This window comes from Delphinus delphis, chromosome 14 (assembly GCF_949987515.2).
Source record: "Delphinus delphis chromosome 14, mDelDel1.2, whole genome shotgun sequence".
Lineage (NCBI taxonomy): Eukaryota > Metazoa > Chordata > Mammalia > Artiodactyla > Delphinidae > Delphinus > Delphinus delphis.
The window spans coordinates 59,512,249-59,530,641 of record NC_082696.1 but is presented as its reverse complement, the minus strand read 5'-3'; the positions used below and the strand labels follow the sequence as shown (position 1 = coordinate 59,530,641).

The 18,393-nt window shown below is 35.8% G+C and overlaps 1 long non-coding RNA gene across 1 annotated transcript in view; it reads left to right on the top strand.

The window, feature by feature from the left end:
- The window catches only part of LOC132437343 (uncharacterized), a 298,528-nt gene extending 280,381 nt beyond the window's left edge, over nt 1–18,147 (top strand). The window contains exon 4 of the long non-coding RNA XR_009522006.1: nt 18,053–18,147. This is a non-coding gene — a long non-coding RNA (uncharacterized lncRNA). The remainder of the gene's footprint in view (nt 1–18,052) is intronic.
- Nucleotides 18,148–18,393: the final 246 nt, after the last annotated feature.

The window sequence follows — 18,393 nt, the reverse complement described above, 5'->3', positions numbered from 1 at the left end:
ATACATTATTGTAATTGTAGTTTAATTCACTCATCCTAAAGAAAATATTAGTAAATATTATCCAGCAATATATAAAAAGGACAAGATATCAGGATTAAGTAGAGTTTATTCTAGGAATGCAAGGTTAATTTAACATTTGGAAGTTATTTAATTTAAAGAATTCACTACACTAAAAAAAGGAGAAAAAATCACATGACTAACTCAGTAAACAAAAACATGTGATATACGTAACACTCATAATATATACTCTAAGCAAACTTGGAGGAAAAGAGAACTTCCTTAATCTCATATAGGGTGTGTTAAAAAATTATAGGAAAATCATACCTTAATGGTGAAATGTTAAAATACTTTTGTCTGAGATTGAGTGATTAAAAAAAATGCTTCTATGGGGCATCCCTGGTGGCGCAGTGGTTGAGAGTCCGCCTGCCGATGCAGGGGACGCGGGTTCGTGCCCCGGTCCGGGAGGGTCCTGCGTGCCGCGGGGCGGCTGGGCCCGTAAGCCATGGCCGCTGGGCCTGCGCGTCCGGAGCCTGTGCTCCACAGCGCGAGAGGCCACAGCAGTGAGAGGCCCGCGTACCGCAAAAAAAAAAAAAAAAAAATGCTTCTATCATCACATCTATTCAATGTTGTAATATTTTATTTGTAATACTGAATGAAAAAGGAAAATAAGGAAAAAGGAAATAAAATTTTAAAGGAATAAATAAAAGTTTCATGCTAAACGTTATGATTGGGCACATATCAGATAAAAGGTCTATGAAAATACTTTTAGGATTAATAGGCAAATTTTAAAAGGTTGCTGAATGTGTTATGATTGGGCACATATCAGATAAAAGGTCTATGAAAATATTTTTAGAATTAATAGGCAAATTTTAAAAGGTTGCTGAATATAAGATTAATATAAAAATCAGTCGTATTTCTATGTACCAGTAAAAACCAGGTAAAGTGCAACACATCTTTACAACAACATAAAATATTAAATGACCAGATACATATCTCACAGAAGATGTAGAAGACCTGTGCAAAAAACTATGAAATATTATTGAGAGTTGCTAAAGAAGACCTAAATAAATGGAGGACTATAACAGAATTGAAAGAGTCAATATTGTAAAGATATTAATTCTCCCCAAGTTTGCTTATGGACTCAGTGCAATTCAGTTCAAAATCCCAACAGGTTATCTGTGGGGACTTGAAAAGTGAATTCTAAAATCTACATGTAAATACAGTGTCAAAATAGACAAAGTAGTCTTGATGAAGGAGAGCAAGGTAGAAAGACTTGCTCTACCAGATGTTATAATTTACTATCATGCTATAGGAATTAAGACTGTGTGACAAGAATAGACAAATGGACCAATGGAGCAGAACAGAAAACCCCAAAGCATATTTTTTTTCACTATCTATTGCCATGTAACAAACCATCCCAAAACTTAGTGGCTTAAACAGCAACAGCCATTTATTTTCTCTCATGATTCTGTGGACTCAGCAGGATGGTTCTTTTGCTCCATATGGTGTCAACTGGATCTGCAGTCTTCTGGAAGCTCAACAGAGATGGAATTTCCTAGATGGCTTATTCATATGTGTAGCAGTTGGTGCTGACTGCTGGCTGGGAGATTGTTAGGCCTGTTCATCACAGCACCTCAAGTCTCCTTCATTTAGTTCTCCACATGGTTTGAACTTTTCACAAGATGACAGCTGGGTTCCAAAAAGGAGTGTTCTAAGCATGCAAAAGCAGTAACTACCAATATCTTTGAGATTTACTCTTATAATCCACACAGCATCACTTTTGCAACATTCTAACTGTCAAAGCAGGTTATAGGGTCAGCCCAGATTCAAAGGGGGGGCATATATTCTGCCTCTCAATGGGAGAAGTGACAAAAAATTTGTAGTCATCTTTACCACACAGAGCCATGCTTATGTGGATACTTTACTAATGTGAATGTGGCACTGTGGGGAAAGATTTGTCTTTTCAATAAGTGATACAGGAAGAATTGGATACTAATATAGAAAAAAAGTAAAACTTGATCCTATATCACACCATAATTAAAAATAAATTCCAGTAGGACTGTACACTTAAATGTCAAGACAAAAAATAATACTTAAACAATGATATCAAAGAATATCATCATGCACTTGGGATAGGGAATTTTTTTTGAGCTGCACAAAAATGCATTAATCATAGAGGAAAATATTATTAAATTGGACTACATTTTAGCAGTTGCCACTGGTGCCCTACATCACATTCCCTTGACCCATCTCTAATTTCAGCTGTAGCTAGTGACTCACCTCCCTGGCAGTGTTTCATAGTTTTTATTTCATGGCCTTTTGCAGCGCCAAGGAATCTCTTAGCCAGTGTGAAAACACAGCCCGGGAGTATGGAATTAATGCCCTAAACACAGTCCTCAAACAATAAGGCAAGAGCTGGGATAAATGCTTCAGTCTCCTGTCCTTTAGATAGATAATTCTGGAAGGCATTCTGTACAATTATCAGGAGGTTCTGGCATTACATTATATATGTAATGTAGATTTTAAAAACATCAGAAAAAATATCTATATGGTCATTTATATAAAAACTAAATTATAGTGTTTAGTGATGAGTAGATAGTGATGAAGGCATAAAATAAAAGACGGTGCTCAGTTTTAGAGAAGAGCAGGAGGGGTGTGATTGGGAGCCGGCATATAGGGGATTTCTGAGGTGCTGGCAATATATTTTTGTAAACTAAATGTCAAGGCAAATAATTATGGAACATTCCAAACATAAAAAAAGGCAGAGAAAACAATTGGATAAACTTATGTATACTTACTACCTAATTTCAAAATTACCAGTTTATGAACTATCTTATATCACCTCTACTACCCTATTACCCTCTACCTTCAATATGGATCACTTTGGGCCAAATCCCATACATCATATTTCAATGTGTAAATATTTTTACATATTGGTAAGAGATAAGGTACTAAAAACATATTCGCGATACCATTATCACACCAAGAAACTTAACAGTTTTTTCACATCATCAGTTATCCAATCAGTATTTAAATTTTCCTGATATTCTCAAATTTTTAGGCAGTTGGTTTGTTCAAATCAGTAGTCTCAGAATTACCCACGTCTTTTGTTTGGTTGTTATGCCTCTTGATGGTGAGACTGGACGTTCTAGATTGTCCAAAGAGTCCTATTTCAATAGCATCCCTTTTCACTGAAATATCCGGGTTTGGGTGAAAAAGTATATAGTCACTCTACAATTGAGTCCTTTTCATCTTTAAGTGCTCAGTCCCTCTCTTTTCCCTTTCTTACTTTTTTGTTTTAGTTGTTGGAAGAAACTGAGTCATTTGCCCTATAGTGTTTTCTATAGTCTTGATATTTGCTAAATACATCTCCCTGGTGTTGTTCAATATGTTTCTCTGTCCCCTGTATTTCCATAAACCTGGAAGTTAGAACTAGAAGCTTGATTTGTTTTAAGTTCCATGAGGGGAGAGGGAGAGAATAGTTCATGGGTGATTCTGTTTACTTCTGGTAGAAAAAATATAGCATCCACTTGTCGCTCTTTCAGTAAGGTTAGCAGTCATTGAAGTTTGTTGACTAGATGTATTATTTCAAAAGGAATTTTCCAAAGGGTGATATTAAGATTCTGTTTCTTGATCTAGGAGTTACTTTATGGGGCTTTGCTTTATAATAATTTGTTCAGCCATTTATGGACTTTTCTATATATATGTGTTATCTTTCATGAAAATAATTTTAAAAATACGTGTAACTACATACATGTACAGCTATGGGGGGATCGACAGATGAAATCAGTGAGATATTTATTAAATTGTAATTATGAAATTAATATGTTTTGCATATTAAACAGAAATTAATTACAAAAGTAAATTTCCTCAATAGCCTGAGTATTAAAGATAAAATTTAAATAATAATGATAAATTATATATTATTCCAATGTGGCCAGTTGTTTCAGAGAATGTCTAAATTTGCTCTCTGTGTTGGACTGATATAGGAAATGTGGTAAAAGTGGAATGTGATGATGGTGAACAGAAAGAAGGCTGGATGTGGTTTCATGAGGGTTGAACCAGTTCTTGAGAAGAGACACATATCTTTTAAATAACATCTATTAATAAAGATTACAGTGTTTAATGAATAATTAAGAGATACATCATCTTAAAAATAACTTTCTTGGGCTTTTGGACATCAAAGAATCATAAATGTTTATTCAATTTGATGATTACAGAGTGATTTATGTGTTCATTACTCTACATTCCAATTGATTCTAGATACCATATCCCAGGATAGATTGAGCAAAGTGATGCAGCTAGATTTAAAAATATACAAAAGTAACAAAGTCCCTCCCAGCTTGTTGATAGCAGTGGAAAACTGAGAATCTTTTCTATTTGCTAGTGAGAGTGAAATTATGAGTCTACAACTTTCTTGCTAAGGCGGGATTATTATCATAAAGCAAATTTCTGTAAAATTACATTTTGAATCATATTTCCCAGGGATTCTAGGCCACTGAATTTAATTACTTCTAGGATGTGAAAAAGAAAAAAAATTAACCTCACTGGCTCCTGGGAAAATATGCCATTGTTTTCTGTGTTGCTCTGATTTGTATTTAGTTTATATTGTTTACTAGCAGCCAACAGACTCCAGAAGCATCCTGTATATTGATTTTTACTGGGGGTCTTGCAACTTGTTTACAATCTTCTTTCAGCCATCATACTGATGACCCATCTATTTCCCCAGTCTCACTGTACTTTGGTTTCCATTACTCCAGTGATCTTTTTTATTGGCAGCAATAGAGCATGGAAGTTGAAAGATTGAATTCTGAATACAGACTGAGTTAAATCACTTCTAGCTATGTGACCTTAGGCTAGTTTCCTAATCTCTTTATGTCTTATTTCTGTCACCCATAGAATGAGAATTATAGTATGTCCCATCTCTCTGTTGTAAAGATGAATACATGTAACACCTTTGACACATAAGTCCACAGCAAATCGTAATTATCTCCAGTGTGCTTCAGCAGCTTATTTACTTAGGCCCATAAGTGGCTCTGCCATTCAGATCTTGAACCATAAAAATATCTACTCTGGTTATAACATTCTTGCTTTCTAAATGTTATTTCTCTCATTCCCTCATGTGCAAATGCCCTTTTACTCCAGTTCCTTGACCTATCCTTACATCCTAATTTTAGTGGTTTCCGAATTTCTGAACTTCATGGGCCAGAAAAAAGTTGGGAGGCCAATGTAGGATTATCAATTTATTGCTAAGTAAGGATGTTAAAATAACCAACACCATCATAAATTGAAATTATGAAATTGTTTGTATAATTTTAAAAATATTTGTCTTTCTTTAGGAACTATGTATTCTCATAAGGTAGAGACTCATCAAGTATCTACCTTGGTCACTCTGATTATGCAGGATTTAGTGCGTAGCTTGTGATGCTAGATTCAACAAGTAAAGATTTTTTAGAATGAGTAAATAAAAGACCTTTATTATTTAATGAAAGATATTTTAGCAGAAACTGAAAGTTGGAATTAGTAAACCAAATATGTATATGAAAAATACTTAATGCCCAAAATAGCAGCATTAAAATGATGTGTTTTTATTTTGTTGTTACAAATTGTCAACTTGTTGATTTGTATTCAGTAGTGAAATGCAAAATGATGCTTACATTTCCAACCTCTTCTGATACTTTGTTCTTTAAACTGCAGTTAGTACTAACATTCTAGATTCAGAGAAGTGTGTTGATGAAACTCTCAGCTACACATTTAAGGTGATTTCTCTTAGTTCAGAAAATTTTGGCCAGGGTCTTGTTGGGTCAGGTCAATATCTCAGACAGGCTACTAATTTGAAGCCCACTTAAATATTTGTTTGACAACTATATAGTAGGATTTTGCAGGGACTTAGTTTCTCTTATTAAATTTTGAATGCCCCTTGATTTATTATCTTTGTTAGCTATTTTGATGTACTCTTCTTTGAGTTTCCTCAAAATAAAACTCCACTTACACGTGAATTGTATGTTGCATACAATTGTATGATAATGATATTGCTTATATGTGGAATCTTAAAAAAATGGTACAAATGAACTTATTTACAAAACAGAAATAGAGTCACAGATGTAGAAAACAAACTTATGGTTACCAGCGGGGGAAAGCCAGGTTGGGGGGTGGAGGGGGAGGGATAAATTGGGATATTGGGATCGACATATACACACCACTGTGCATAAAATAGATAACTAATAAGGACCTAATGTGTAGCACAGGGAACTCTACTCAACACTCTTGTAATGACCTACATGGGAAAAGAATCTTAAAAAGAGTGGATATATGTACATGTATAACTGATACACTTTGCTGTACACCTGAAACTAAATCGACTATTCTCTAATAAAAATTTTAAGAAAAGAAAGAAAATCAAATCAAATTCCTCTTCTCATCCTCATAGTCACTGTGATCCGTTCTCCCTGGTGTTCTCCAGCCTTCCTGGACTCTGCCTCCAGTAAAATCATATTTGATTATTTCTGAAAGTCTTTCTTTTTTTCCACTTTATCTTTCCTAATCCAGAGAAGATGAAGGGGTGCAAGTTGACTCTCTAAGTCTATTAAATAGATGTAGTTTTAAAATAAAAAATCCTGGAGTGGGCATCCCAAACAAGTGTCTCAGAGTTTCAGGGGAAATATAGAGGATGGTGTAGAGAAGTAAGAGAAGTTGTAAAGTCCCACATGATCACCAGCTTATTAGAATTCCTGTTGGCTCAAAGAACAACATTGCAGCCATTAATCTAGTAAATATTTACTGAGTGTCTACTTTGTGCAGGAATTCTGTGAGGTGTTGGTGTTAAACTGTGGAGGAACTGGCAGAGGGTGACAGTAGGATAAGCAGACAATCCCTTAATTCAAATCCTGCCAATTATATTTATATTACTACCATTGTGATTCTGAGCAAATAATTACTCTGAGCTATAAAATTTTCAGCTGTAAAATGGAACCTCGTTTCCAAGGTTGTTAGGATTCAGTATTCACCTCAATGCTTGACACATAGTAGTTATTCTGTTGAGCATTAATACCCACTTTCCGTCACCTCTAGTCTCCATACCCTTTTCATAGCTAGTTAAGATAAAAGGAAAACAGTAATTTTAAAGCATATGGTAAATCAATAAACTATTCAACAAGTTCATATTGATTACCTTCCATGTCAAGAACTATGTTGGATAGCAAGGAAATTGTCATAGTCTGTTTGGGCTGCTATAACAAAAATACCATAGACTGGGTAGCTTATAAACAACAGAAATTTATTTCTCATAGTTCTAGAGGTCCAAGGTCAAGATACCAGCAGATTTGGTGTCAAATGACAGCTCACTTCCTGGTTCATAGATAGCCATCCTTTTGCTGTGTTCTCACTTGGTGGAAGGGGGAAGGGAGCTCTTTGGGGTCCTGTTTATAAAGGCAGTAATCCCATTTATGAGTGTTCTACTTTCATGACCTAATCACCTCCCCAAAGCCCTACCTCCTAATAAACATCACATTTGGGGTTAAGTTCTCAATATATGAATTTTAGGGGGACATAAACATTCAACCCATAAAAGGGATACAAACAGGAATAAAATACGGTCTCTGTGGGAGGCACTTACAGCATAGAGCCATGGATTCTCAGGATCGAGAAGAATATTAAATGTTATCTTGTCTTACAGACAAGACCTGAAATGACTAAGCAATCATATGCTACAGTAGATTATCAGGTGCTTAAGAGATGTAAAGTACACAATAGCCCCAAGAGGAACCTTGGATGGCCAACATGATGCTCCACATTGGGTAGTGTTACTTTGTCCAGTTAACTCTAATTCGCATTGTCAGCATGTTGCCAGTGGCTCGATGTCCTTGTGCAAAAACACGTTTAACAAATTTCACAGTTACTGATGAATATCTTAGAATGCCAATTTATTAGGGTAAATGAACAATTTACTGTTATGTGTACTGAAATACTCATCTACCCGTGAATACCCCTTTCTATGGGCATATCTATATAGGAATCCAAATTAAAATCAGAGGTAGATAAGGCAGCAAGGAATTAACACATGAAATTTTGATGATCTCAAGAAGTGTAAACTAAGGTAGCTTGAGATACTTTTTTTTTTTCTCATAACAGGGATACCCTTACTAATGCATGATAATGCTTATGTGGTAGGAAAATATAGGGTAATATAAGGAGAAATGGCTAGTGTTAGAGATAATGGGAAATAAAATTGTATTTATAAGGTGATAACTTTCTGGTAGGAGGTTAGTTATGCAACCGTTATAAAAGTAAAGAAGGCCTATTTTTAAAAGTTTTTTGTCTGAAATAATAGGACATTTTTAGGAATGTTCTTTCTGTACCTGTTCCTGAAGATTTCTTTTTTTTTTTTTTTTTAATTGTTCTTTTATTGTTTTCTTTTTTTTTTTTTTTTTTTTTGCGGTACGCGGGCCTCTCACCGTTGTGGCCTCTCCCGTTATGGAGCACAGGCTCCGGACGCGCAGGCTCAGCGGCCATGGCCCACGGGCCCAGCCGCTCCGCGGCATGCGGGATCCTCCCGGATGGGGGCACGAACCCGCGTCCCCTGCATCGGCAGGCGGACCCCCAACCACTACGCCACCAGGGAAGCCCAGCCTGAAGATTTCTTACATTTTATTTCTACCAATGGCCCAGGAAGATATCTCAGAGTTAGAGGTAAAGTTATACATAACTGTAGAATGTACATTTTTCTTTTCCCCCCAAATCGACTTTAATTTTCTAACAATTCTCTGAGCATTCGAAAAACGTAAAGAGTGAATTCCACATGGTTGTTTAATATATTTATTTGGTTATCTACTTAATGCATGACAACACACAAGTAGGCTTGTGGGGGGTAAAGGTACATAATACAGCCTTGGCTTCAAGCAGCTTGAAATCTTATTGCAAAGACAAAAATAAAAGTTTGAAACAAATACTATATTAAATAGTAATAAGTCACTTACTAAGAGTGGATTCAATAAATATTTATAAGTACCTACTCTGGGCACAGTTCTGGGCTGGATGTTGGAAATTCCAAAGACGGGGATTATTGCCTTTGTGGTATTCACAGGGGAATCCAATAAGTGACATATAGTTGCCTCACTTGAATGGAGTAAGTGTAGATGCCAGGGGGTGCAGAGAGGAAGCAATAAAAGGATGTGGAGGTTACATGGAGAAGATTTACTATAAAGATGATTTGAGAGTTGGGTCTGGCAGGACATAAATTGTTAAAAAACAACAACATTGTAGGATGGTCCAGTAATTGAGACAAAGAGTAGAGGTAGGATTGATAGTGATGTGATGGTGATGGGGGTGGTGGAGGATTGCATATGTCATGAGTTTAGAAAAGAACAATTCTGTACCTCAGAGAAAGAGTGTCAGCTTTCAACTTTCTTTTCCTTTGACAAATGAGTTATGTCTTCTTTCTACTCTCATTTCTTTTGTATCTTAATTCCTTACAGACCAGCATAGCATGATGTTGGTTATTAAGTTTTCAGAATTTGGTTGCTAAACTATTTTGAAGTGACCAAGGACTAAAGAGGACACTCTTTGTTCCTGGTCCGTGATGAAAAAGTACAGAAATTTTTACGCCATATAGTCATTCAGGGAGCTGGAAGCTTCTTCTGCTGTAATGCTGCTATCTTCAGCATGTAGGTACAAGCTCACCTTGCTGTCTCACAGGCAGTGAATAGAAAAAAAGAGGGTAGTATCTTGTGCAGCCAGCTTTAGGGGCCACGGTTTGAAGTGGTATATAATATTTCCATCCACATTCCATTGGCCTTGACTCAGTTACATGACCCCTTCTAACTGCATTCCCACCAACAGTGCAAGAGGGTTCCCTTTTCTCCATACCCTCTCCAGCATTTATTTGTAGATTTTTTCATGATGACCATTCTGAGTGGTGTGAAGTGATGCCTCATTGTGGTATTGATTTACATTTCTCTAATGTTGAATAACGTTGAGCATCCTTTCATGTGTTTGTTGGCACTCTGTATATCTTCTTTGGAGAAATGTCTATGTAGGTCTTCCACCCATTTTTGGATTGGGTTGTTTGTTTTTTTGATATGGAGCTGCATGAGCTGCTTGTAAATTTTGGAGATTAATCCTTTGTCAGTTGCTTCATTTGCAATTATTTTTTCCATTCTGAGGGTTGTTTTTTTGCCTTGTTTATGGTTTCCTTTGCTGTGGAAAAGCTTTTAGGTTTCATTAGGTCCCATTTGTTTATTTTTATCTTTATTTCCATTACTCCAGGAAGTGGGTCAAAAAATATCTTGCTATGACTTATGTCATAGAGTGTTCTGCCTATGTTTTCCTCTAAGAGTTTTATAGTGTCTGGACTTAGATTTAAGTCTTTAATCCATTTTGAGTTTATTTTTGTGTATGGTGTTAGGGAGTGTTTTAATTTCATTTTTTTACATGTAGCTGTCCAATTTTTGCAGCACCACTTGTTGAAGAGGCTGTCTTTTCTCCATTGTATATTCTTGCCTCCTTTATCAAAGATAAGGTGACCATATGTGTGTGGGTTTATCTCTGTGATTTCTATCCTGTTCCATTGGTCTATATTTCTGTTTTTTGTGCCAGTACCATACTGTGTTGATTACTGTAGCTTTCTAGTATTGCCTGAAGTCCAGGAGCGTGATTCCTCTAACTCCGTTTTTCTTTCTCGAGATTGCTTTGGCTATTCGGGGGTCTTTTGTGTTTCCATACAAATTGTGAAACTTTTTGTTCTAGTTCTGTGAAAAGTGCCATTGGTAGTTTGATAGGGATTGCATTGAATCTGTAGATTGCTTTGGGTAGTATAGTTATTTTCACAATGTTGATTCTTCCAGTACAAGAACATGGTATATCTCTCCATCTACTTGTATCGTCTTTGATTTCTTTCATCAGTGTCTTATAGTTTCCTGCATACAGTTATTTTTTCTCCTTAGGTAGGTTTATTCCTAGGTATTTTATTCTTTTTGTTACAGTGGTACATGGGAGTGCTTCTGTAATTTCTCTTTCAGATTTTTCATTGTTAGTGTATAGGAATGCCAGAGATTTCTGTTCATTAATTTTGTATCCTGCTATTTTACCAAATTCATTGATTAGCTCTAGTAGTTTTCTGGTAGCATCTTTAGGATTCTCTATGTATAGCATCATGTCATGTGCAAACAGTGACAGTTTTACTTCTTCTTTTCTGATTTGGATTCCTTTTATTTCTTTTTCGTCTCTGCTTGCCATGGCTACAACTTCCAAAACTATGTTGAATAATAGTGGTGAAAGTGGACACCCTTGTCTTGTTCCTGATCTTAGAAGAAATGGTTTCAGTTTTTCACCATTGAGAAAGATGTTAGCTGTGGGTTTGTCATATATGGCCTTTATTATGTTGAGGTAGGTTCCCTCTATGCCCACTTTCTGGAGAGTTTTTATCATAAATGGGTGTTGAATTTTGTTGAAAACTTTTCTGCATCTGTTGAGATGATAATACGGTTTTTATTCTTCAGCTTGTTAATATGGTATATCACATTGATTGATTTGTCTATATTGAAGAATCCTTGCATTCCTGGGATAAATCCCACTTGATCATGGTGTAGGATCCTTTTAATGTGCTGTTGGATTCTGTTTGCTAGTATTTTGTTGAGGATTTTTGCATCTGTGTTCATTAGTGATATTGGCCTGTACTTTTCTTTTTTTGTGACATCTTTGTCTGGTTTTGGTATCAGGGTGATGATGGACTTGTAGAATGAGTTTGGGAGTGTTCCTCTCTCTGCTATAATTTGGAAGAGTTTGAGAAGGATAGGTGTTAACTCTTCTCTAAATGTTTGATAGAATTCACCTGTGAAGCCATCTGGTCTTGGGGGGGACTTTTGTTTGTTGGAAGATTTTTAATCACAGTTTCAATTTCAGTGCTTGTGATTGGTCTGTTCATATTTTCTATTTCTTCCTCATTCAGTCTTGGAAGATTGTACTTTTCTAAGAATTTTTCCATTTCTTCCAGGTTGCATGGACCCAAATTTTAAAAAGCTATTAGCTCTTCTTAGATCTTAAATTTAAAATGAATACACCTCTTTTTGCCTCTTATTTTTAACCAGTGGCCACATTTGTAGACTGCAGTATAGTGGAAAGAATACAGGATTTATGGTCATATAGCATGGGTTCAAAATACTGGTCTAGTCCTCTGTGTACTCTGTGATATTTGGCAAGTTATCACTTACTATACGACTTACACACACACACACACACACACACACACACACACACACACTCTCTCTCTCTCTCTCTCTCTCTCTCTCTCTCTCTCTCTCTCTCTCTCTCTCTCTCTCACAGTGTCCTTCTCTTCCTGCAACAGTTGAGAGAGAGGCATAAATAGATTTTTCTCTTATAATAAGCTACTTGGTTAGATAAAAACAGCCACCGAAAAGGAGCTCCAAGGAGTCTTCCACTGGGGTCCAAGCACAGTGATACTTGATGACTTGTGGGAAGATTGCTAAAAACTGACTGCTGGTGTCTGTAGAATTGTGGCTTCTGGGAGTTGAGGAAGTTAGTTCTTGTTTTACATTCTTGGGAAAGAGAGTTGACCCCCATATTTGACCTATCCCCACTTTTATTTTTAAATATACAGTGAGATGGAAGTTTCAGCATTATAAAAAGCAGAGAGAAGTCAAATATATTTTTTATTGTCCTTTCCTTCTCAGACAAGGCATTGTTATTCAGAGTTCAAATGTGATCTGCATAACATTTAGTCTTGCTAAGGTTGGTTGCAGGCATAGGCACAGAGGAGTTTTACATCAACCTACAGCCAAGTCCTATGGTCACTACTAGACAGATGCTTCCAAGGGAGGGTATTTCCTCTTGAAGAAGACATGAGGGCAACAGACTTTTCATCTCATTAAGGCACAAAGGGATGTTTCCTGTATCATTTTCCTAGGCTGCTGTAACAAATTACCACAAACTTGGTGACACAAAACAATGGAAATTTATTATCTCACAGTTCTGGAAGACAGAAGTCCAAAATCAAGGCATCAGCTGGCACGGCTGTGCTCCCTCCAAAAGCTCTGGGGAAGAATTCTTCCTTGACTCTTCTGGCTTCTGGTGGCTCCAGGCATTCCTTGACATCTTTGGCTTATGACCACATACCTCCAATCTCTGTCTCCATCACCACATTGCTTTCTCTTTCATATGTCTTTTCTTCTTCAGTATAATAAGGATACTAATTGGATCCTGTCACTGGATTCAGGGCCCACCCTGGTAATCCAGGATAATCTCATCTCAAGATCCTAATTTAATCACATTTACTAAGATCCTTCTTCCAAATAAGGCAACATTCACAAGTTCTAGAAATTTGGACATGGCCATAACTTTTTGGGGACTACCATTCAACCTTATATAGTTTCTCTATTCTCTAAGACAAATATTAAAACAGCAAACAAGTGTGATTCCTGGATAAATAGAGACTTCCTGTAGATATTTAGCAAACATGGCATGCTCTCTACTTTTGCTGTCATGGTTATAAGGACACACCAACATTACTATGTCATTTAAGAACAGTGGATGACGGTCGCAAATTTTATTTCATTTTTTTCCCAAAAGAAAGGGGAAGAGGATCATTAACCATATAGTGAGTGCAAAGGGGGAGGGGCCTTCAAGCTCACAAAGATCAAAGAGACTTACAGAATATCTCTTTAGAAGTTTATTCTGACTTGGTCAAAGGGGAGAGAGTGGGTTCTACTCAGGAGGTCTATGAAGATATCCTAGGAGACTTGTGGATTTAACAATTCCCTTTTCTAGCCAGAAATGGGTTATTTCTCTAGAACTCCTGGTTATCTGCAATGTTACTCACACCTCCCCTTTGAATCTTACTAGGAATTTTTGTCAAGCAGCAGGTTAAAGAAGAGAGGGGCAGTGAAAAGAGAGATTCCACACGTCCACTAAGCTGTCGTTGGTGTATGTGTCTATGTATGTCTGTTTTCATTGTTACAATTTTTAAGAACTTTTCATTAGCTTAAAAAGGGTATTGATTAACTTGTCTTGGAGCTACCTGACTTTGGATCCATATGAAGACATGGTGAGAAATGTTGAAAATTACTGCTTTTAAAATTGGGCAGGACTCAATATTATCTGTTAAAGTAAATAAATTAAGTAGAGTATAAATGAGATATGTTAGTGTAGAGGAAAGATGTGATAGTATGCTTGTATTCTTAAATATTACTTACACAATCCGCCATCCTCCATGCAGTTTATACATTATTTCTGTTTTCAGAAGTTGATTTATTTATTGAGAAAACAATACAGCTCTTTGTGCAGTCAACTCCAGTTATAATTATATAATTTCAGATCCAAAAGTTGTCCTCTATTCTCTTCCCATTTTGATTTTTCTCCCTGTTCATTGGCTTAAATAAGCTTGTTTAGAGATATTATTTCTTATCTGCCAGAAAATGTAGACAGTATCCTAAAATAGCACATGAATAAGTGATGAATATTATGGATAATTTAGGTTCAGACAGAGAGACTGACAAGTGCAGAGGAATTCTGTTGACCCAAGGTGACTCAGTTAAAAAGTTTTTAACTTTGACCTTTGGCAAAACCTTAGGCTGATAGGAGCAGCTTCAGGTAATTTACTTAGAACTCCCAACATATTTACTTCTCTCTATATCCCCTCAATTAATCTCTCTTGTACTCAGGAAGCATACTTATTTGCTTTGACTGTGACATGACTTCAGTTAGCTAGACCTATAGCAGTCTGAGGACTGAGAACTAGTCTAGATGTTTTTGTGAGTCATTTAAACAAGTTGTGGTGAAATTCACATAACATAAAAATAACCATTTAAAACTGTATAGTTCAGTGGCAATCCACAATATTGTATAACTATCACCTATATCTTATTCCCAAACTTTTTCATTACCTCAGAAGGAAACACTGTTCCCATTAAACAGCTGGGACCCATTCCCCTATTGCCCAGGAATCACTAATCCACTTTCTGTCAATGGATTTACCTATTCTGGATATTTCTTATAAATAGAATCATATAAAATGTGACCTTCTGTATCTGGCTTCTTTCACTTTGCATAATTTTAAGGTTTATCCACATTGTCACATTATCAGTAGTTCATTCTAAAATGTTTATGGCTGAATAATGTTTCATTTTATGCATATGCCATATTTTGTTTACCCATTCTTCAGCTGACTGACATTTGGTTTGTTTCCACCTTTTGGCTACTGTGAGTAGTGCTACTATCAACATTTATTTACATGCATGTGTTGTGTTGTATGTGTTTACCAGCTTTATGATTTGAAGATATTTTCTCCTATTCTGTAGGTTGCCTTTTCACTTTTGTGTTGGTGTTATTCTATGCACAAAAGTTTTTAATTTTGATGAAGTCCAACTTATCTATTTTTTATTTTGCTGCTTGTGTTTTTGGTGTAATATCTAGGAATCTATTACCAAATACAAGGTCACGAACATTTACCCCAATATTTCTTCTAAGAGTTTTAGTGTTTTAGCTCTTACATTCAGGTGTTTGATTCATTTTGAGTTTTACATATGGTGTTAAATAAGGGTTTAAATTCATTCTTTTGCATTTGGATACAATTTACCCAACAACATTTGTTGAAAAGTCCTCTCCCAACCCCACTGAATGGTCTTGGCACCCTTGTCAAAAAATAATTAACCATAGTTTATTTCTGGACTCTAGATTCTATTTCATTGATCTATGTGTCTATCCTTATGCTGGTACCACATTTTTTTTGATTACTATAGCTTTGGAGTAAGTTTTGAAGTCGGGAAGTGTGAGTCCTTCAACTTTGTTTTTCTTTTTCTAGATTGGTTTGGCTATTCATGGTCAATTTATTTCTATATGAATTTTAGGACAAGCTTTTTTATTTTTGCAAAAAATGTCATTGGGATTTATATAGAGATTTCATTGACTCTGTGGATTGCTTTATGTGGTATTGCTATCTTAACAATATTAAGTCTTCAAATCCATGAACATGGGATATTTTTCAATTTATTTAAGTCTTTAACTTCTTTCAACAATGTTTTGTAATTTTTAGTGTAAAACTTGCACCTCATTGGTTAACTTGATTCCTAATTATTTCAGTTTTGGATGCTATTGTGAATAAAATAATTTTCTTAATTTCATTTTCACATTGTTAATTGCTAGTATATAGAATTGTAACTGATTTTTGTGTGTTGATCTTTACAGTGAACTATTGCTGAACGTGTTTATTAGTTCTAATAGACTTTTTGTAGATTATTTAGGATTTTCTGTATGTAGGGTCATGCCATCTGTGAGCAAAAATAATTTTGCTCCTTCCTTTCAAATTTGGACACCATTTTTTTTTCCTTGCCAAATTACTATGGCTAAAGCTTCTAGTACAGCGTTGGATAGAAAAGGTGAAAGTGGACATTCTAATCTTGTTCTTGATCTTAGATGGAAAACTTTGAATCTTTCATCATTGAGTATAATTTTGACTGTGTGTTTCTCAAAAATGTCCTTTATCTTGTTTATTTACCATCAAATTTTCTTCTATTCCTTGTTTGTTGAATACATTTATTATTAAAGGGTATTGGGTTTTATAAAACCCTTTTCCTGCATCAATTGACTTGATCATGTGCTTTGGTTTCCTTTATTCTATTAATGTGATGTATTAACATTGGCTGATTTTTGTTTGCTGAACTCTTTGCTCATCATTTTAAATCCTCAACACTTATTCCAACCATGGCTATCGCTATCATTTGCATTCAGGCTTTGATTTACTTCATGTAGATTAAAATTAATAATGCCTTACCACACATGGCATAAGACCACCTGTGGGAACTTGTTTGACATTCATGTATGAACAACTTGGAGTTGCATTGGAGGTGACAGCATTGAGTGATCCTTGATCTCTGGGGAATGGGAACTTTGGATGGATGCTTCTCCTTTTCTTCCCTTGTAGACATGGTTCTGAAATCAGTTTCATAAGGCTTCTCAGAAAGTCTTGCTAAATTAAACAGTCAGTTGCTAATAATGGCACTGACTTGATAATATATCGTTTTATTTATTTTTTCTCCTATTTTCACTTCCCTTATCCCTTAATCATACTTCCTGGAATTGCATTCAAATAAATTACTCACTCATTGGCATTTTCTTTGATTCTGATTTGAAGGAAACCCAGGCCAAGACAGAACTAAAGAGTCTACTATACCTGTCTAGTGACATTGCATGAGGAAGAGGAAACTGACAGGACATAGTGCAGCTCCTAACACTTGGTCTTGCCGCTTTCACCCGATGTTACATACTGCTGTGCAACTGTTTTGTTTTCGTTTCTGGGGACTCTGCTACTGACTTTTGATGTTGGTTTTGAGTTTTGAGGTAATTTCTGAGCTTGTTGAAAGTTCTTTGCCTTACAATTAAAGCTTTCTACTTTCCCCTTTTGGCTATGGGGCAATCTCCTACAGTAACTGCTTTCATTAATTAAAAAGAGTAGAATACCTGCACAGGGGGTAAGAATGGTTCTTAAGAATGTGTGAATTTTGAGTGAATGGAGACTAATAAAGTAATAAATCTCACATTTCTAAACACTATGTGTCGGGTACTGTGCTAAGTTTAATCTTAACATCCCCATCATGAAATAGATACTAGTGTTAGTCTCATTTTACCTTTAAAAACCAGACTCCAACTCAACTGATACCAACTCTTCAAAGCTGGTCTTCTTAACTATTATGTTATATGGTCTTATGATATTCTTTCTGTGAATGAATTAAAGTTCTAGTTATAAAATTCATGAAATGTTTGAATAAATTTTCATAAAAAGCCAATACGCTGTCTGAAATTCTGTCCCTCTTGAAATGAAAACTGAGACTAATATAAACAATAACAGAGTTAAGTTTTTGATACAGAAAAACTGGTTTCAGAATACAGTGCTATTTTTGATGAAATCTTGGAACATAACAAAGCTTAACAAAAAATGGACTTGACTCCCTTGATGGTACACTCAGAGTTTAAAAATCTCAGAGTTGCTCCTGATTCTGCACAGACAGAATCTGGAGATATTAATTTTTTGTCATTTGGCTTCTAGATGTCCTTGGAGTGTGCACCCCTGTGGAATCCAGTTCATCTCCAATCTGTCAGAAAGCATCAGAGGTGGTTTTGAGTCCTTATGTCCTAAGCCTGTGAACAAAATGTGTGAGTACACTGAAATAATGAGGTCAATTTTACTGTTGTCAAGGGTCTTCTAAAATGATTTTATAATGGTTGTATTTGAATGAATTTACCCTGTAGTTTCAGGTTGAGGAGGGAGGAGCAATGTTTGGTTAAGTTTAGAAAATATCTTTATTGGAATTGTCTTATGTGTGCAGGTTCATTCTTTGCCCTAGAAAGGCTTTGATGGACGTGAATGAATTAAATCTGAGAGATTTA